Genomic DNA, 21727 nt, shown 5'->3' on the forward strand with positions numbered 1-21727 from the left:
CTGCCAATTGCTGTTGTAAAGTTCTGTTTGCACTCTGTGATTTCAGTATTTTCCGAATCTTTTTGAAGAAGGATTCTGAACACATTTCAACTAAAAATTGTTTTAAAGAACATACTAGTTCTGAAAAGTAAAATTATTTCTATGCATTATAATGATGGTCATTTTGGTTCCTAATGCTCTTGCTGGTCTCTTCATTCATATACAGTTCTTTTTATGTTTGGTCTATCAAGCTGATACATCTGTTTTTATTATATGGAATCAATTAAAATTGCCTAACAGGCTGAACATCTGAGTGTTTGATTTGTGGAAATACAAAGATGTTTTCAGATATCTGAGACTGAAGGTCACATGATAAGGTCACATGAGGAGTCATTTCTAAAAAAATAAAGAATTTTATTTAGCATTTTGTTATTAAATTCCAACATTCCCAGTTTTGGATAACCTTTCCCTATCCCATTATTCAGTTTAGTTACTGATTACGCTGCACAGTGATAAACTTGCATTTATTAGTGAACTGCCATTTTATTAATCAAACATACTGTAATGTTTTAATAAACAACAAATCTTTCAACTGTAACAAACATCTATTCCATAAAGCAATGCAATTTTGAAGCCAACTTGTATTTTCTTTATCATTTTAATATACTCATTCTGCTATACTCATTAGAACTGCAAAGAATTGTGCTAATTTCATATGCACAGAGCAACGCTGTTCATTTTGAAACTTTAACCAGATTTTCTAAGCCAGATTTCAAATGCAAGGCACGTTATTTATTATGTAATTTACATTTTGCCCTATTGCCTAACAAAGGTTGTGTCCAATCTGATTTTGCAGTCATGCATAATTCAAGGTGTAATCGACTTCATAAAATGGGCACAGTATACCTTACACAAGTGACCTACCACAAACTACGTTTTGGAGAATGTGTTTTGCCATCACAGTTCATGAGGAAATGAACATGAAAGGAGAGACTTCTGGATTTTTTCAAATGGATTACTTGTGGAAGCTAATTTTTCACAGTCAACTGTTAATGCCACATTATCTTTTAACTCCCTCTGTCAACTTCAGAGACTCTTCATAACAGTGTTGAAAAAATGCTATGGGAGCTAAATTTGATAGCCCCTCTAAACTGGCACGGGGATCGCGATGCACAATTAACTCATGCAAGTTGGTTGCAATGAAGGCAGCATGCCAACTTTGTGCTGCCTGCTCATTTGAATGATTTCAGTGAGCAGCCAGCACTAATCACGCTGTTCATTGGCTGTATACTTTAGCAGGGGACCCAAAATCATAACTTGCTAGCACCAGTTAAAGCTAGCCTACACTGCTTAAAGCTTTTCGTGGGATATGTGGAACGCTCTTTGTTATCAAAGGTGTTGCTATGGGTACCCGCATGGGTCCTAGCTATGCCTGCCTTTTTGAGGGATATGTGGAACACTCTTTGTTCCAGTCCTACTCGGGTCCCCTCCCTCACCTCTTTTTCCGGTACATTGATGACTGTATCGGAGCCGTCTCCTGCTCTCGCCCTGAACTAGAAAATTTCATTCACTTTGCTTCCAATTTCCACCCTTCCCTCACCTTCACATGGTCCATCTCCAGCTCTTCCCTTCTCTTCCTCGACTTCTCCATCTCCATCTCTGGGGATAGGTTATTGACTAACATTCACTACAAGCCCACTGACTCCCACAGCTACCTGGACTACACTTCCTCTCACCCCGCCTCCTGTAAGGACTCTATTCCATTCTCCCAGTTTCTCTGTCTCCGCCGCATCTGCTCCGACGATGCCACCTTCCATACCAGTGCTTCCAGCATGTCTCCTTTTTCCTCAACCGAGGATTCCCCTCTACTGTGGTTATGGTGTGGAGATGCCGGAGTTGGACTGGGGTGGACAAATGTAAGAAGTCACACAACACCAGGTTATAGTCCAACAGCTTTATTTGAAATCACAAGCTTTCGGAGCGCTGCTCCTTCTTCAGGTGAAGTGGAGAAATGCATAAAGACACAGCTTATATAGTCAGAGAATCATGTCAGATGTTTACAGGTAACCTTTCCAACTGCCATTTATCACACCTCGGCAGAGAGATAATCACAGCAGTCAAAGGTGTGAATGGTGTCCAAACAGGTCAGTCAGGGAAACATTACATCAAAGAACAATGAGGTGGGGTCACAAGGGGTCAAATATTGCAGATGCTGGGGTCTGTATGAAAAACAAAAAAACAGACAAAAAACATTTTTTTTGGCTGGAAATCACAGCAGGTCCGGCCGCATCTGTGTGTGGTCAGACCTGACCTGCTGTGATTTCCAGCCAAAAAAAAAAAAAATGTTTTTTGTCTTTTTTTGTTTTTCATACAGACCCCAGCATCTGCAATATTTGACCCCTTGTGACCCCACCTCATTGTTCTTTGATGTAATGTTTCCCTGACTGACCTGTTTGGACACCATTCACACCTTTGACTGCTGTGATTATCTCTCTGCCGAGGTGTGATAAATGGCAGTTGGAAAGGTTACCTGTAAACATCTGACATGATTCTCTGACTATATAAGCTGTGTCTTTATGCATTTCTCCACTTCACCTGAAGAAGGAGCAGCGCTCCGAAAGCTTGTGATTTCAAATAAAGCAGTTGGACTATAACCTGGTGTTGTGTGACTTCTTACATTTGTCTACTGTGGTTGACATGGCCCTCGACCATGTCCGTTCTATCGCCCGTACTTCTGCCCTCACCCCTGCCCCTCCCTCCCGGAACCACGATAGACTTCCCCTTGTCCTCAACTTTCACCCCACCAGCCTCCACATTCAACGGATCATCCTCCACCATTTCTGCCACCTCCAGCGTAATCCCACCACCAATCGCATCTTCCCCTCACCTCCCCTTTCAGCATTCCGTAGGGACCGCTCCTTCCGCGACACCCTAGCCCACTCCTCTACCACCCCCAGCACCCCTTCCCCTTTGCCCGGCACCTTCCCGTGCAAGCGCAGGAGATACAACACATGCCCTTATACCTCCCCCCTTCCCACTGTCCAGGGCCCCAAACACCCCTTCCAGGTGAAACAGCGATTTACTTGTACTTCTTGCAATTTAGTATACTGTACTCGCTGCTCATGATGTAGTCTCCTCTACATTAGGGAGACCAAACGCAGATTGGGTGACCGCTTTGCGGAACACCTCCGTTCAGTCCGTAAGGGGGACCCTGAGCTCCCAGTGGCCTGTCACTTTAATTCACCGCCCCATTCCCACTCAGACCTCACCGTCCTCGGCCTCTTGCATTGTTTCACAGAAGCTCAGCGTAAGCTCAAGGAACAGCACCTCATCTTTTGATTAGGCACTCTACAGCCCTCTGGACTCAACATAGAGTTCAACAATTTCAGATCATAACCTCGGCCCCTATCACATATATATATTTTCTTCTTTTTTTATCCACACTTCTTGTTTTTTCTTCCCTCCCTTCTGCCAGTGCAATTCACACCCCATCTAGAGCCATCCTTTGTTCCTTAACCTATCTCATTTCCACCTCCCCTTGCCTTGAATATCTCTAAATGTCTCTCAATGTCTCTTAATCTCTCCTGCTTTCTATCCTATTGTGGCAAAGCCACCAAAGAGACTCTCACAGTAACTTGTACAATTGTCTTTAATCATTATTGTTACCTTTTAATGTTTGCCCTGTTTAAACAGCGCGGGATCGATAAAATCGCGATCTGATGCGATGACGTCGTCACGTGGGTCACGTGACGTTCCCAACGGCGGGAAACGTGATGACGTCAAGACGTCAGGGTTGGAGGGCGTTTCCAGTTAGTCCTCGTGGAGTGAGCTAGTGTACAGACCTGTTTGGAGTTTCTCCTGCGTTTCTTGTTTTGTAATACTTTCAGTGCATTAAACTAAGTTTGTTAACTACCAGTTTAGTTCACAGTGTTTTTGTTAGGAGTGCATAGACTCCTACATTGGTGACCCCGAATCCTCGTGATCGTTTTACGCGGTGGACACGGAACGCAGGCCAGTGATGGATGCCAACGCTGTGGCCTTGAAGCTCCCCCAATTCTGGGAACAACAGGCGGCCTCCTGGTTTGTGCAGGCCGGGGCACAATTTGAACTCCGCAACATCGTGCAGGACCAGACCCGATATTTGTACGTGGTCTCCGCCCTCGATAGCTCGATGGCGTCGAGGATCATCAGCCTTCTGGAGAACCCCTGAATGCTGACAAGTATGTAGCCACCAAGACTCGGCTGCTGCAGGTATTTGGCTTTACCAAGGCGGAGCGCGCTCGCCACTTACTGACACTACCAGGGTTAGGTGACTCCAAACCCTCGGAACTAATGAGCCACATGCTAACGCTCCTGGGGTCCGAACCCCCATGTTTCCTGTTCCGCGAGCTGTTCCTTACGCAGCTGCCCGAACACGTCCAGGCAACCCTCGCCAGATTGGACACCGGGGACTGCATCGGGCTCGCCGAAGAGGCGGATAAAATTTACGCGGTCCGCCAGCAAAACTGCGCCATCGCGCAATGCCCCGCCCCGAGGGGCCCGGCCCCGGCGCCTCTGACGGCCGGTTACTGTTACTACCACACTCGTTTCGGCCCGAAGGCCCGCTGCTGCCGACCACCGTGTAGTTTCGTGCCAAGACCGTCAAACAGACCGCCGCGAGTCAAGAACACCGGATCCGGTGCGTCCCCCGCGGACACGATGGCGATCGGCGACTCCGGGAATCTCATGTATTTAACCGACTCCATCTCAGGCCGTCGTTTTCTGTGTGACACGGGGGCACAGTGCAGCATACTTCCCGCCTCGGTCCTCGACCTTCGGTCCGGCGGACGGGGTCCCCCCCTCCAAGCTGCCAACGGGGGTACGATCCGCACTTGCGGGAAACGACGGGTGCAAGTCTGTTTCGGTGGCCAGCACTTTACCTGGGATTTTGTCACCGCTGAAATTTCGCAGGCCCTCTTGGGCACCGACTTTTTAGGCGCCAACGGCCTGTTGGTGGATGTGAAAAATCGACGCCTCGTTCACGCCGCCACGCTCGACGGTATTTCAGGTGCGCACAGCACGGCTGCGCCGCACTTGGTCTCCTGCGTGCGGCCACCTCCCGATGACTTCTCCCGCCTTCTCGGGGACTTCCCCGAGCTGACAAAGCCCACCTTTTCAGCTTCGACCGCCAAGCATCGGGTGGAGCATCATATTTCGGCAACCGGCTCTCCCGTCTACGTTTGGAGCCCAGCAAGCTCGCGCCGGCAAAGGCGGAGTTCGCCGCGATGGAGAAGCTGGGGGATTATTCGCCGGTCCAGTAGTCCCTGGTCTTCACCGCTCCACATCGTCCCAAAGCCCGGTGGGGGATGGCGGCCCTGTGGCGACTATCGTCGCCTCAATGAGATAACGACGCCCAACCGTTACCCAATCCCCCACATACAAGATTTCTCTGCGCATTTGGCGGGGAAGTCAATATTCTCAAAGGTCGACCTCGTCCGTGGGTACCATCAGGTCCCAGTGCACCCCCAGGATGTCGAAAAGACGGTGGTCATCACCCCTTTTGGACTTTTAAAAATTCCTCCGCATGCCCTTTGGGCTTAAAAACGCAGTGCAGGCGTTCCAGCGCCTTATGGATTCGGTTCTGCGGGACCTCGATTTTTTGTTCGTCTACTTGGATGACATTCTGATTGCTAGCACCACAAAGGATGAACACCTGAAGCATCTCCGTGTCCTTTTTCAACGGCTTCAGCAGCACGGCCTCATTGTGAACCCGGACAAATGTCGTTTCGGCCTGGCGCAGCTCGATTTTCTAGGCCACCGCATAACTTCTGCAGGGGCAACGTCGCTTCGAGCTAAGGTGGAGGCGATCACGGCGTTCCCGAAGCCGCAATCCGTGAAAGCCTTACAGGAGTTCCTGGGGATGGTTAATTTTTACTACCGTTCGTCCCCAGGGCCGCACAGCTCATGCGGCCGCTCTACGAGGCCCTCAGGGGCAAGACGAGAAAGGAGCCCGTGGGTTGGTCGCAAGAAATGGGTCGCGCCTTCGAGGATACGAAGACCGCGCTCGCGAATGCGACGATGTTGGCACATCCCCTGCCAGGAGCTATCATCGCCCTAACGGCGGACACGTCAGATTAAGCTGTGGGGGCCGTCCAGGAGCAATGGGTCGACGGCGCATGGCAGCCTCTGGCATTTTTTAGCCGCCAGCTGCAATGGCATGAACGTCGGTACAGTACTTTCGACAGGGAGCTGTTAGCTTTGTTTTTGGCAAACTGCCACTTCCGATTCCTCCTCGAAGGGCGCCGCTTCACTGCGTTTGTTGACCACAAACCCCTGACGTTCGCGATAGCCAGGACAGCTGAACCGTGGTCGGCTTGGCAACAAAGGCAGCTGACTTACATCTCCGAGTTCACCACCGACGTCAGGCACGTGGCCGGCAAGGACAACGTCGTCACTGATTGCCTCTCCCGCGCCGCCGTCCAGGCCGTTCAATTAGGCATTGACTTCGCAAGAATGGCAGCCGACCAGGCTGCCGACCCGGAGACTCAGGCCTTTCGTTCTGTCCCCGCCAGCCTCCAGCCGAGAGATGTACCGTTCCATGCGGCAGGTACCACTCTACTCTGCGACGTTTCGTTGGGTGCACCCCATCCGATTGTGCCGTCCACCTGGCGCCAAGGCGCTTTTGATGCCATACACGGGCTGTCGCATCCTGGAGTGTGGGCGTCGCAGAAGCGGCTAGTCTCCAAATTCGTATGGAGAGGAATACGCAAAGATGTCCGCGACTGGGCGAACACTTGTGTGGTTTGTCAACGGGCCAAGGTGCAACGGCACGTCCGGGCCCCTCTGGCCACATTCGAGGTACCGGAGCGGAGTTTTGACCACATTCACGTTGACCTAGTGGGCCCACTTCCACCATCCCGTGGTTTTACGCACCTTCTGACAATGGTGGATCGCACCACGAGGTGGCCGGAGGCAGTTCCCCTGACGTCCACCACCTCTGCGGATGTCGCGCGAGCCTTCATCTCATCATGGGTAGCCCGGTTTGGTGTCACTGCGGATATTTCTTCAGATCGCTGGCCGCAATTTTCGTCGGAACTATGGAATGAGGTAGCCTCAGTATTGGGCACTAAACTAAACTGCACTACGGCTTATCACCCGCAAGCGAACGGCTTGTGCGAGCGGTTCCACCGTTCACTGAAGGCGTCGCTCAGGGCCAGCCTTCTGGATGCAGCATGGGTCGATAAACTGCCGTGGGTGATGCTAGGACTGCGCACGGCGCCGAAGGAGGATCTACAGTCGTCGGCCGTGGAAATGGTTTACGGTCAGCCACTTCGAGTTTCGGGCGAGTTCCTGCCATCCCCTACGCGGCCGTGGTCTGCAGCCAGTCAGCGAGAGGTCCATCGGGACGTGGCTCAGTGTTTCCACCCAGTTCTGACCTCGCAGCATGGTTTGCCTTCTTCCAACATCCCTGGGGAGCTGTCAAAGGCCTAGTTCGTCTTTGTGCGCCAAGACGGCCATCATACCCCGCTCGCACCTCCTTATGCAGGTCCGTTCCAGGTTCTACAGACCGGGGACAAGAGTTTTGTGATCGACGTCGGGGTCAAGCCTGATCACATCTCCGTTGATCGCCTCAAACCTGCGCACCTGGACCTCGAACAGCCGGTCGAACTGGCGCAGCCTCCGCGCCGGGGCGGGCCGCCGCTACGCCTAACCGCACCGTGCTACCTGCCAGCTCGCCACCTGCTCAGCGTTTTCCTCTCCGGGAATTTAGGAGTCGGTCAGACAGGCTTGTCTGACCTCCTCGGCGATTGACTTTCCTCATTAAAGACAATTCTGGGGGGGGCGTATGTGGCAAAGCCACCAAAGAGACTCTCACAGTAACTTGTACAATTGTCTTTAATCATTATTGTTACCTTTTAATGTTTGCCCTGTTTAAACAGCGCGGGATCGATAAAATCGCGATCTGACACGATGACGTCATCACGTGGGTCACGTGACATTCCCAACGGCGGGTCTGTCACAAGTGAGGATGAGCAGATGGTGGACACAGGGACAGCAGTGGAGAGTCCTCGTCGGAGGGTGCAGGACTCTGCCAGCTCAGCTCAGCTGCGCTGCATGTCGACCCTCTGCCTCTGGGTCCATCCGCAAGAGAAGAGGTGATGGATCTCCATGCACAGATGCAGGAGTCTCTGGCAGGTTTTGTCTCCAGGGTCGCTGCGAGTGCTGAGCAAATGGAGGAATCCATAGCAACCATGAGCAGAGCCTTTGTGGAGTCATTGGTGCATGAACGCATCACCATGGAAAGGTTGGCAACCTCCATGCAGGAGATAACTCGCCAGGGTACGGAAAACATGGTGAGTGCTCATAAGAGAATGACATCTCTTGAGGAGCGTTGGCCATCTGTTGAACAGAGAAACCAGATCGTCATGGTAGTCCTTCTGGGTAGGACTGCCAGTGCAGAAACGGGTCCCACTGGCCCCCTAAAGTACAGCAAGGTGCTCTCAAGCCACTTCCAAGCACTGGCCCCTTCTGGCCTGTGCAGCTTCAGGTGAGTGAGCAGCAGCCTGGTGCTCATCCTGCTGTTCCTGGTTCTGCTGCTGCCGCCTCTGCTGTTGGAGGTCCTCTAATGCCAGGAAGGGAAGGTACCAAAGGCCTCCCATGCTTCTGGCAGATGCCTCCGTTGAGGAGGTGCTGAGTTAGAGTGGTGAAAGGGGCTTCCCAGGAGCTCACACTGGAGAAGTGTGTGAGGCTCCAACTTTCTACAGCTGCTCCTAAGGCTTCAAAAAGTCCCCCAAGCCTTGATCAACAAGGTCCTGCAGCCTGCAAATGCTGCCTATTTAAATCTCTTCAGCCCTCAGCGACCTGCTGCTGCAAGCAAGCAAGCCAGCTGTTTTCACGCCAGCTCTCATCGGCAGGGTTCCCTGCAGGCGTGTTTCATGTGGGGAAAGCCCCAAAGTCACAACGGCCCCGGAAAATCTTCCTTAACAAGGTGATCATTGGTGATTAGTGCTCCGACGAGCAGTCCCGCCAGCGGCGGCCGGGACTGAAGCGGGTGATGGAGAAACGGCGGTCCGAAAGTCGGACGGGGCGGGGAATCAGGCGGTTGGGGGGGGGGGGTCCTGACCCGCTTTTTCCGCGATTTTTGGACCCCGGCCGCATGAAAAGCCGCCCGACGGCTGCCAGATAATCGGGGCCGTTAACTCTGTTTCGCTCCACCGATGCTGCCTGGCCTGCTGAGTTTTTCCAGCGTTTCCTGTTGTTATTACTGCTTAAAGCTAGCCTGCTCCTCTTAAAGGGGAAGTACTTTGTGGCTGGAGCAGGTGCTGGCAGTCGTTCAGGAAGTGAATCTCAGGGAAACAGTGAAGAATGGCACAACAAGGTTTTCAGGTGCTGCATTGAGGGCTTGGTGGATGAGGTGGAAAGTAGAAGAGATGCCCTGTATCCACAGGTGGCCAGGAGGCCCTCCTGACTGGCGCTCAGAAGGCAGTTGGAGAAGATGGCCATGGCAGTCAATGCCAGGAGTCAAACCCCGAGAACCTGGATGCAATGCCGCAAAAAGTTCAAATGACCTCCCGAGTGGTCAAGGTCAATGAATGCATCTTCAAATGCCATATCCTACCAATTGCACCACTAGCCTCAGCCACTGCTTAATGCACCACACCCCCATCACTCACCTACCAACAATCTCTATCAATCAGGACTCATACCTAACATTCATAGTTTCACCTCACTCAGGATTACAGCATTTGTTCTGTCACCACTGCCACTTCGCCACTGCCCTTGCTGTTTTTTGTCAGCCAGCCAGCCCGCCCAGACTGATGCTGCCCATGCTGAGATGATGCAGTCTGCAGCCAGGCCTTCTAGGCCTAAAGCTGTTCGAGGTTGCCCTCCAAGGCCATCTGCAGTGTCCTCCACTGAAAGTCAGCAGCCTTCCACCAGCCATGCTGCAGCCACTGGGGTAGCACTGCGTAGGAGCACTAGGCCTGTCAAAGGCGCACGGAAGACAGGCACCAAAGGAATGCAAAAGGGTGATTAGTTTATGTTTGTATGCATATGGCATGCTTTGATTTATAAATTTGGTTTGGAATATTTATTTTGTGGTGACCAAGCTGACGCTGTGATTGTCAGTGACACAGGGAAGGTAAGGTGTGCAACTGTTGGTGAATGGGGAATTGGTGTTGTGGTTACTGGTATCGCACATGGATGAGTTCTTCATGGACAGCCCAGCAGAAAGGGACTGTCTAGGTTGCCTCCTCTCTTCATCATCCTCCTACTCTTCCTCCTCAGCTGCTCGCTGTATAGCTGGTGGCAAGGGCTGTACCCTCATGATGGCGAGGTTGTGCATCATGCAGCAGACCACAACAAATCTTGACACCCGCTCTGCCGAGTACTGCAGGGCTCCTCCAGAGCGGTCCAGGCAGTGGAAGCTTTGTTTCAGCATGCCAATGGTCTGCTCGATCACATTTCGTGTGGCAGCATGGCTCTCATTGTATGCATGCTGCGTGCCGCAGTCATGAGCCATGTCGTCGGCGGCTAGCCCTTATGGCCCAATAGCTACCCTTTGGTTTGCTGTAATGGCTGAAATGCAGCTGGCACAGCGGACTGCTGCAGAATGAAGGCATCATGTCTGCTGTCAGGATACCGGGCATTGATCTGCATGATTTGCTGCCTATGGTCGTACACCAGGTGGATGTTGAGGGAGTGGAATCCCTTTCGGTTCCGGTATATGTTAGAGTTGACAGCGGCGCCTGCAAAGCGATGTGTGTGCAGTCAATGGCACCTTGCGCCTTGGGAAAGCCTGCAATCCTAGCGAAGCTGCGTACTTGCTCCGTCGGCTGCTCTCTGGCAGGAGAGAATGAAATGTAGTCAGCTCTCTTTGAATAGAGAGCTCAGTGACCTTCCTTATGCAACAGTGGATGGCAAATTGTGAGCTGTTGCAAATATCTCCAGCTCCAGTCTGGAAGGAGCCAGACGCATAAAAGTTCTTCGCCACGGACACCTTCACAACCAAAGTCAATGCGGTCCTTGCCCTGCCCTGAGGTTGCAGTTGTGGCTGCAGCAGGTGGCAGATTTCAGTGAGGACATCCTTAGTGAAGCACAGATGTCTCACACTGTTCCTCGCTGAGGTTCAGGAAGGAGAATTGCTCCTGAAAATCCTGGGTGGATATGGCCTCCTGCTGAGAGGCCGTCTCCCCTCCTCCTCCCTCTTCTAGTAGCTCATCCTGCTCTGCGTGGTCTCTGTTCATTCTCCCATTCATGCTGTATTCCAAGGGGAATGCCTGCTAGTGCACCCATGTCTGAGAACAACTGGTTTCTGTAGAAGCTTACCCTGCTCTGCATCCTTCCGCCAGATGTACCAATGCTCTCACCAAAATAGCGTCTGCTGCAATTCACCTCACAAGTGTGCACGCAAGCCACAGATGCCAATTTAGAGCCCTACACAACATAGCACAGCAGCGAGGATTAGCGCTGCATGAGGAGCAAGGCATTGAGCGCACAGCCTCTTCAGAGGAGGAGGAGCAGGAGGAGGAAGAGGAGCATCAGCTGGAAGACGAGGAGGAAGAGGAGCTGGAGGAAGCTGCGGGCCAGATCCCACCAGCACCGAGCACATCGCTGCCCGGGAGGCCAGGGGTGGCCTCATCATGGCCAGAATTACTTAACTTTACGCAGTACACCCATATGACTGCCACATGCTGCGCCAGGTTGGCACCACCCCACAGCAACACCATAAAGGATCCCTATAATGACCAATCCATTCCTTTCACACTGAACACCATTGCTGGAGATACTGTTATGTCTCACCATTCACTCCAACACACTAAGCCACTTCCAAAGGTGCACACAAATTTGACCAAGACTGGAAAGTGGTGAAAATAAATATTTTTATGGTTGACATTACGTTAACGGAAACTTGACATTAACATTGAATAAAGCACCCAAGTGGCTACCCTTGTGAATTGACTTGTGTGTCATCTTTCTCTTACATGTGCTTCTACGAGGTGCTACCTCTGTAGCTCCAGCAGAGGTAGAGGCAGCCTGTTCACTTCGCTGCTGCGACTGCGTAGACACTTTTGGCGGACGTCCTCTGGGTTTTGTAGCCTGTGATGGGCCCGCCAAAGTTTGCTCCTCCTGCGACTGTGCAGGGGCAGACTTGTCCATTGCTCTCCGAGGAGGCAGCTGGGGCTCTGACTGAGGGGGTGGCAATGAGGTAGAAGTGTAAGCACTTTGAGAGGAGCCCCAACTTCCATGTCCCCTCTCACCATCATCCCTCTTTTGGGCCACCTGCACTTCCCTGCTAGCAAGGAGTTGGAGAGCACCTTGCTGCGCAGTAGTGGGGTCATGAGGACCCATGTCTATATTGACATCCCTCCTAGACAAGAAGTCTATGAGCCTCTGCCATCTGTACTCCATATATTCTCCATAGTCATCTATTCTTCTTAGAGACCATTTGCTCCTATGAGTGGCGCATTAGCTGCTCCATGCAGGTGGCTATCCTATCCATGGATGAGCCTACAGTCGTCATCGCCTGCGACATGGTGGTACTCATGTTGGAGATGGACTCCTCCATTCTCTGCACATTTGCAGACATCGCAGTTGCAAAACTTGTCAAGGCCTCCTGCACTTCTTCCTGCACCTCCAGGATCACCCTCTTTCTGGATGGCCCCAGAGGCTCAGCATCTGCATGCAGCTGAGCAGAGCTGGGAGCGTCCTGCACCCTCCGGCGAGGAGTCTCCACTGCTGTCCCTGTGTCCACCATCTGCTCATCCTCACTTGTGACAGACCCGGTGACAACACTACTCTATCTCACGTGGGACCCACCCAGGTGTGAGTATCTGCGCTGATGCTGGGTGAGCTTATGTCTGGTGATGCTGCGCCCTCAGAGGCTGGAGGCCCCTCTGAGGAGTCGTCTTCCCCTTCCTCCTGGACAGTGCGGGGGTTAGGGGTGGGGAGTGCTCTTGATGGACCTGTGGGAGAGTAAAGAGATGAGTTAAATATGTCATATGAAGAATGGGGACATATATCATTATGCACATGATGAACATTCACTGGCTGCTGACATCAGTCCCCAGATGAGTGACTGATGTATGCCATGTAGCTGTATGAGATGTAATTCTGTCACCAGGTTGCTGAGATGTCCCCCTCTCTCTGTCTCCCACCTCCAGCTGCTCGGCCACTCCCGATACTTCCAACGAAGCCTCCTCTGCTGTTGAGGGTCGTAAATGATGGAGGCCCACCTCCAGTTCTCTGCCTCTCCCTCTCCCTCTTATTGTGGGCTCTCTTTTCCTGCAAGAAGGGAAAGAAGAGAAGGTTGAGTGAGAGTGATGGAATGTGTGTAAGGAATGGATGGGTTACATCTTTAGAGGGAGACTATGATGGATTGGGATAGCAATGCCAAGTGAGCTCCTTGTGCATTGTTGGTTGGTATGATTGCATTAGGATGAGGGTGTGTGAGGAGTGGCTAGTAAGATGGGGATGTGATAATGTAGATAGAGAGAGAGGGATGGGTGGACATGCAAGGTATGTTGGTGTGAGTAATGATGTGTAGCAGTAGGGTTGGGAAGGCAGAGTGATGGGAATGTGATGACAGGCACAGCACGATGAAGTTGAGTGTGGCTTTGTGCTCACCTTTCCTGATCTAATGAGATAATTGAAACGTTTCTGGCACTGCACCCTGGTCCTCCTGAACACATCCCTCCTGTACACCTCCTCTAAAATTTGGACCCAGGCTCTTTTTGTCTCCTAGGGAGGTCTCTTCCGCCCATTCAAAGGGAAGAGGACCTCCCTGTGTGGTCTCACCCCCTCCACAAGCATATGGAGGGAGTCATCGGAGAACCTGGGTGCAGCCCTTTGCCTCTGTGCAGTCATGTCTCCAAGTGTTTGGGGCAATCAAAGCCTCCAATGCAGTGACTGCACGCTCCTAAATGAACCTTCAAATGCAATGTGGCCATGGCTGTAAAGCGCTTTGAGACATCTGGTGGTCGTGAAAGGCGCTATATAAATGCAAGTCTTTCTTCTTTCTTTAAATATCCCGGCTGAAAACGTGTCATCGATAATGTCATCAGACCCGCACCACTTAATAGGGCTGGGTAACACACAGGGTGGGTTTAATAGGCTCCATTAGCGCAAAGTCGATTTCTGCAGTGGGACGGAAGCAAGAGTGGTGTCGCCACGCCGCCCACCCGCATCCGACCTGCCCAGGTAAAGAAAATTCCGGCCATGGTCTCTTCCCTAAATTGTGATAAATGTGTGACGAACCGACTCAAAAAAATGTTATGCTTACATCAGGAGCTCCACATCGTCTCGATTAAAAAAAGCTAATTTGCACATCTTTGTACCATATCTTATTTAATTATTCATTCAACAATTCAATTTGAATGAAAACAACAGACAACACTTAGCACAATGATATTTTGCATAAAATGGATTAGGTTTTTAAATTATGCTATTATTTCTAGGTGAAATTTGGCAGTGGGCTGACTTTATTTAGTATGCTGAGCACCACAAACTGAATAATTGGGGAAAGAGTTTATGATTGGTTCAGGATTTTTTATTTAAATGCTATGCTTGAATCAAGAATTCCATGCGATTGGAATAAATGGAGAATAATTCAATGCACCTACGCATGTTTTCAAAAGGATTAAGTACATAATTATTTGGAGCCAACTATTATATCACTTCTATAAAATTTCTGCACTAAACTTTACAGCCTAGAAGTTGCTGTGGAGAGAGAGAGACAATTAAAACACAGAAATTGAAGTTCTGGTAAAGGAAAGGAAGACCCTGTTATAAAAGGTGACATGCTATCAGTCCAAAAGGGTAGCCATGCTATGGGTTAATGCCAGCACTATTTTGTTTATAAAACCCACAATTAACACCACATCATGGATTCACTTTCAGTGTTGCTGCAAAAATATAAATAGAAAACACGCATTTATAACAGAAAGGCATGCAGTGGCAGTCAGTGCATGAAAATAACAAGTGTAGTGTATCCTGTTGCCTGAAGGATAGTAATCGTTTTTAGACCTGGAGCTTGTTTCTTGTGAAGTCAGCTTTGTGGCATTTTCTCCATTTTTGTGGACCAATTATGCACAAATATTGTACACTCCACAGCAGTATTACACAACTATTTATCAGTTATACATGTTAAGTGGCTATTGTTGAACAGTTTTCCCTGTTCACTTACTATGAAATCTGAGTTTTATAAAATAATTCAGAAGAAAACCCCAGCTTTGCTGCCATTTTGATTGTTAGTCGTTAAATTCACAAAAAAAAGGGCATTTAACCCATTTTCAGGAAAAGAAGGCAATACAGGTAGACTACCCTTTATCCGAACTTCCGAAAACCGAAACCCTCTAAAAACCGAAGGTTTTTTCGTTCAGCGTAAGTCGTGCGCACAACCCCGACCCCCGCCGACCCCCCACCCTTTCGGATAAGGGATAGTGTAGCCTTTATCCGCACTTCCGAAAACCGAAATCCTCTGAAAACCGAAAGGTTTCGTTCAGCGTAAGTCGTGCACACGACCCCGACCCCCGCCGACCCCCACCCCCCCGCCGACCCCCGACCCCCCACCGACCCCCGCCCCCCGCCGACCCCCACCCCCGACAAATTTCCCAGTCTTATAAAATACCTTCTGAAATCCGAAATTTTCCGAAAACCGAAACACGGCTGGTCCCGAGGTTTTCGGATAAAGGATAGTCTACCTGTACAGCCATTTTTTTTAGTTTTTTTTTTATATGTGCTATACTTTCTCATCTTTGGGACCCGAATTGAATCCAGCTCAACAGATGGGATTAAACTCGCCTCTCTCCGATAGCTGTACAGGACCGAACTGAAATGTGGGCAGCTTCAACTCCCTCTGTTGGACACAAAAGCACAAAACTGCCTACAGTTCAGTACTAAGTGGTAATCTCACTGAGAGAAGCCAGTTGCTATGGAAAAGGCCACACTGGTGCATTGGTGGATGCTATTCTAGAGCTTATTGGTGAGATAAAGGAAGAAGCTTCACTTTGCATCTATGCTTTGTTATACCAAGCTTGAAAGCTCTTGATCACAACACTAGGAGCCAAAAATGGAGAATCGCTCGATTTCCAAGCACTAAAATTTCTCACCACAACAATTGATCAAAAAACGAAATGCTAAAATTGTTGTGTTAAGTGCCCAGCAATTGCTTTTCTCGTCTAAATGGTATGACTAAATGTCCAGATTAAATGAGTAGGCACTGCAAATTCCCGATACTTTTCATCACAGCAGCAGAGATATTTGATTTTATCAGCAGTAATAATGTAATGAACATCATTTTGTGCAATATATTATTTTCTTAAAAATCAAAAAGTGAGACACAACTGTTGGAAATCTTCTTTAGCTACCTTGGTTCTCAACTTTAAAATCCGCAAGTATAAACTGTGCAAAATCAAAAATTCTAATGGAGTTTATCCAGTGGGTGGCTGAACCATTAAGACCATGAAGGTCTTCAATCCCACTCTGTGCTGAGGTAGTCTCTCTCAGTGCCGGTGGCGGTAGTGGCAACATTGACCTCAGTGCCCATGTTAAAGCAAGGAACGGAATCTGCCAGGGTTCCTGCTCTCTGTCCATTGAACCTTGGAGGTGTGCGTGTGTTGACATCAGGTGAGGACAGAATCGGTGTCACTGTGCAGGCTCACATACAAATAAAAGCCACTTGAACAAGTTACTGGCGGGCATTCAGCACCACTGGACATGTAACCCAGCAAGAAGTCAACACTTTGTGATGAATAAATACACAAATTGTGCCAGTGATTTTTGGAGACATTCTTTTCTCAAGCTTTTGTATTAAAATACCTTAGAATTTTAGTTTAATCTTTTTGCCTTTGCCAATCTGAACATCCTACAAAAACTGCAGCTTGGGAACACTGTTTACATCTTTTGATCAGAAGAACGACACATGAAGCTGTTTGCCATTAACTCCCTTTTCCACGTTCATAAAGCTAAATTTCTTAAACTTAAACCTTACTGGAGTTTTTTGGCATAAGCTATAACATTGGCCCAGAATTTGTGATTGTAATGACAGTGAAACTGTCAGCATTTAGCATCGTTACTCTGTAAAACTAACAGCAACTTTGCTCGCTGTAAAATTATTAAAAAGTGAATGATAAAACCTGCTTTTTACTTCCTGGTTTGCTGTCTGTGAGAATTCTTCAATGTGATTCGTTGTTCAGCCTGCTTGATGACATCACTGTTGCTAGATGCCACAGATCTCCTGTAGATGGCGCCATATGGAAGGTCACGAAAGGGGAAATCGATGCCACAGGGCCCGCTCAAAGTTTGTGGGCAGCTTTCTTCGAAGTCAGCGGCCAGTGTCGTCACTTCACCGCTGACCTCAAAATCCGGGCCAATGAATAAATTGTTTAAAAACTAAAAATATAAATTACTTTAATGCTTTAAGAATTGCAGACTAGTTCTCTTAACACTCCCCTGGAGTTTTCCATTTAATTTCCATAAAACAGTTGCTGTTACTTATCCTGGTTTTAAAACGAAACAAGTGTAAGTTGTGTTGACATTCCTACACCTAGCACTGGATCTCTCGTGTTTGGTTGGAGCGCATCTTCGATAAAAAATATTCAAAACAATACTTAGAGTGCAATTTACAGTGATATCTTGAATGTTGATTGACCTGATTCCTTAATTTCATTTTCCTACTACTGATGCAACATTTAATTGGAGATGGTGGCTGTGGTGTTAATCAAGATTATTAGCAAGCAAGTTTAATGAATAATGTCAGCTGAACATTACCCATAAACTGGATTATAGGAACATTAATACTGGAGGTTTTGAAGCCAGACATCCATCAGAAACTCTCTCAGTAATGTTTAAGGCTTTACAAAAGCAGTTCTGAATAATGATTCTTAATATTTTTTGAATAATCTATTCACCAGAAAATAGGAGTATTGGAACAGATAATTTGAAGAATTTTAGATTACAGTTTACAGAACAAGTAATGGGAAGTTTAGAATTGTAGATAATGATGCTAACTGCACTGAAACATCAGAGTCACAGTATAATTATCAGAATATTGAATTCAATGTAACTTACATTTCTATTGCACTCCTCATGAACAGAAATACAGCTGAAAGCATTTTACAGTAAGGGCAGCAGAGAACAGGTGGGAAACAAGGCAGGATTTAGTAGGTGTATCCAAAGGAACAATTAAAGAGATGGGTGCTTAGATAATTTAATAGCAGAGATGGAGGAGGCAAGCAAAGGGATTAGGGTGAAGATGCCAGTGCGCAGGGATGTAATAGCTGAAATAATAGCTGCTGATAGTGGAGCAGAGGAGGCGGGGAACCATGGAATAGATTAGTGATGGCAGACTGGTTGAAGGAAATTTCAGAGGTAGGATGGCATGAGACTTCCTTCCCAGTCCTTGCGCTGTTAATTTCTCAATCCTTCAATCTGGTTGGTTAAGGAGATACACAGTCAGAAAGACATGTGCACACACATAGAATCATAGAAATTTATGGCACAGAAGGAGGCCATTCGATCCATCGTGTCTGTGCCGGAGATGCCGGGGACTGAACCCAGGTCCTCATACATGCAAAGCATATTTTAGTAAATACTTGCTTCAATTATTTTTTTAATTCTAGATGTCCAAGAATAGATGATATTAGAGCAGCACAGATAATTAAATATTGACAACAGTGCTGCAGAGACACAAGGAATCCTGCTGAACCAGTCACAGACACAACCAATTAATTATTAGCAATGATTGTTGAAAATCTCTAATTAGGAGCTTGATGAGGCTTTAAGGGATGTCTCCAGTTCAAGGTTTACTTCTGTAATGGTGTTAAGTGTCCAACTTTTTATGGGAGTTGACTCATACTTACCTATATTTATTTGTATGATTGCATAACTTAGGGGTGTAACAATATACCCACTTATGATATTCATAGCTCTTGCACGTGTACTTCAATCTCTCCAAAGGCGGACTGAGTTAACACTAGGTGAGCTGAGGCTTGAATTAAGTCATTAAGCTACTTTGTTTCACAGTACGGTGAACATGCAAAGCGACAATTTTGATCAGATTCACTTAGTTCAATTGTAACAACTTATCTTCATGTAATAATACCAAATAAAGAAAATGCCATGCTTCCCAACATCAACAGGTCATCTAAGTTGACTTAAACAAGAGGGCCTAGAAATTGAGTTTGCGCTGCGCCAGGGCTTTAGCGCCGGAAGTTAGCGCCGGCGCTAAGTCCCTTTGCGCGCGCCAAAAATTCAGTAGCGCCGGCGCCCAAACGGCTGCCGGCGCTACTGAAGGGTTTTAGCGCCTGAAAACTGGCGCAACGCGCCGCATTGCGGCGCTATTCCGGCGCTGCGGCGCCCGCTGCGGTGCGGCAGGCTCGGGAAGTGCAGGCCTCCTCCTTCCGTTAAGGAGGAGCTGCCTGCACCCGGCCGCGGCCCGCGCAAATCTCGTTAATAATGAGCCCGGCACCTCGGACAAGTGCCGGGCTTGCATCTGTTCCGGGGGGGGGCGGGGGAGAAGTCCGGGGAGGGAGCTGCGGGCAGGCGGCCGGCGGGAAAGCGGCCGGCCGCCGCGCCTCCTTAAAACGCCGGCGCAGACTCCGGCAACACTCGTTTGCCGGAGTCTTAGTTGCGGCTGCCACTGGCGAGGCGGCCGCAACTGAATTTCGGCTTGGGGCCGGGTTACCACGGCAACCGGGACGCTGCGCACACCGATGACGTCATCGGTGCCGGCGCAGCGCTACCGGTCTACCGCCGCGGAAGGGCCTCAGGCAATTTAGGAACCGGCGCCAATTGCAGCGCTAGGCCCTCTAGCACCGCAAAATCGGTGCTAAGGGCACTGAATTTCTAGGCCGAGATCTTTCACCATCCTCCAGCATTTCTAACTTCTTTGTCTCTGTTTTCCATTTAATAAACCTGACTGCCCTCACAGCCTTCCAGTTTGAAGAGGAACCTTTCTCCCAGCCTCTATTTTATGTCTCTTTCTTTACAGCCAAAAAGAAGGAATTAAAGACTTTGCAATACGATGGCTGTGAAGTGTTTCCTGATTGCAGAGACAGGCTAATGAATTTCTTATTTACTGTTTATAAGGAACAAATTAACTTGCATTTTAGCTACCTAATGTCTCAGGCATTTCTTTAAGAATACACTATATAACAGTAAGAATACACCTTTGTTTTAAAAAACATTGGCCCAGAAATTCGGGTCGGGGGCTTCCCGCGGTTGCAAGCCCCCGATCTGCACTTACCTTGCGCGTCGGCCGTTGAGCTGTGAGCCCCTGTGGAATTCCGATCCAGGGCCTGGTCCAGCTGCTGGCGCGCAGTGCTTGCGTATCCCAGGGGCGCAGTTAGTTCGATGCATCCCTGGGATCACGTGGGCCATGGGGAGCCAATCAGAGCAGGGAATGCTCCATTCATAAGTCTGACAGGAAGTGCTGTCAAGACTTATAAATACTACGGCCCCAAAACAGCACTAAATCTTCAAATAATTTTTTTTTAATCACATTTTTTAAATAAACTATAAATTACATGAAAAACTATTTTAAACAATAATTTAAATTTTTGAAAAAAATAATTTTATTTTCTAACGGAGCTAAAATTAACTTACCTTGCTTTAAAGTATTTAAAAATAATAAACCTGTGGGAAAAATGTTTTAATTTGAATTAATTCACCACTTACCTTGTAAAAAGCAGGCCTTACGCCTGCTTTTTACATTTCTAACTTCTGGAGACATACCCTCCCGGGAAAACCTGGAAAAAAAATGAAGTTCGATACGCACGCGCAGCCCCTCCTGCGCACGCGTTCGACCTCTGAACCCCTTCGTTCAGAGGAACGGAAGTGCCGGTTTCCCGAGCATGTGCAGTGCATGCAGGAAACCGGCACTTTCATTGGGCTTACGGGTGAGTACCCCGTGCGTACTCACCCGTGGAGACCCGAATTTCTGGGCCATTAAAACAAAATGAACACATTTTTTCTATGGAAAATTATCTGAAAATCCTGAAATGTGGGCATTCTATTTTAGAGTTGCAGCAGCCGGATCTGTGTTTTATTTCAATTATTATTGTTCAATAAATGTGTTTTACTTTCTTTTCTTAAACCCAAGAGCATCTTTCACTTGTGTACAGCAGCTCAGACACACAATCAAGCTTCTTTGTACAGGGTAATAAAGCAGTTATTTGTGTGCAACTATTTAATTAAAAAAAATACATGTAGCGGGTTGCTTCCCTAATATGCATCTCACTGGAATGTTGAATGATTCTTGCACAGCCTGCTAAATTTGGTGGGATGCAGCAAGATATTCACAATTGATAGTGATTTGCTATTATATCCAATAGAAGTGATATCTTTGTTGTCAAAGCCCTCTTCATACATCAATTCATATTGCTAATGACAAAATAATTATTTATAACTGAAATAAATATTTATATGTTAAACAAAAACATTTTTGTGATTTGATACCTTTTTGTGTCAACAGGTACTTTAAAAGATGTTTTACCAAGCATATTTATTGTTTTGCTTCCATGCAATGCAAAATAAATATTTGACACTGGACAAGGACATGTATACTGAAGGCCAAATCGCTGCCAAGCAAATTGTGGATAAACTGGAAGGTTGCCAAGGAGGATCTTGTTGCAGTACTTGCTGCAGTTAACCAACCCAAACGGTGATATTTTAAAATGTTAAATTAGCTCTTTTTGTTCACAAATGATTGCACAAAATTTAATATAGAACAAGCTGGGTAAGCAAGCCAATTAGTGGGCCTACTGTCTGC

The sequence above is a fragment of the Somniosus microcephalus genome, chromosome 3 (genome assembly GCF_052327205.1).
Source record: "Somniosus microcephalus isolate GS21.2 chromosome 3, FLI_Smic_1.0, whole genome shotgun sequence".
NCBI lineage: Eukaryota > Metazoa > Chordata > Chondrichthyes > Squaliformes > Somniosidae > Somniosus > Somniosus microcephalus.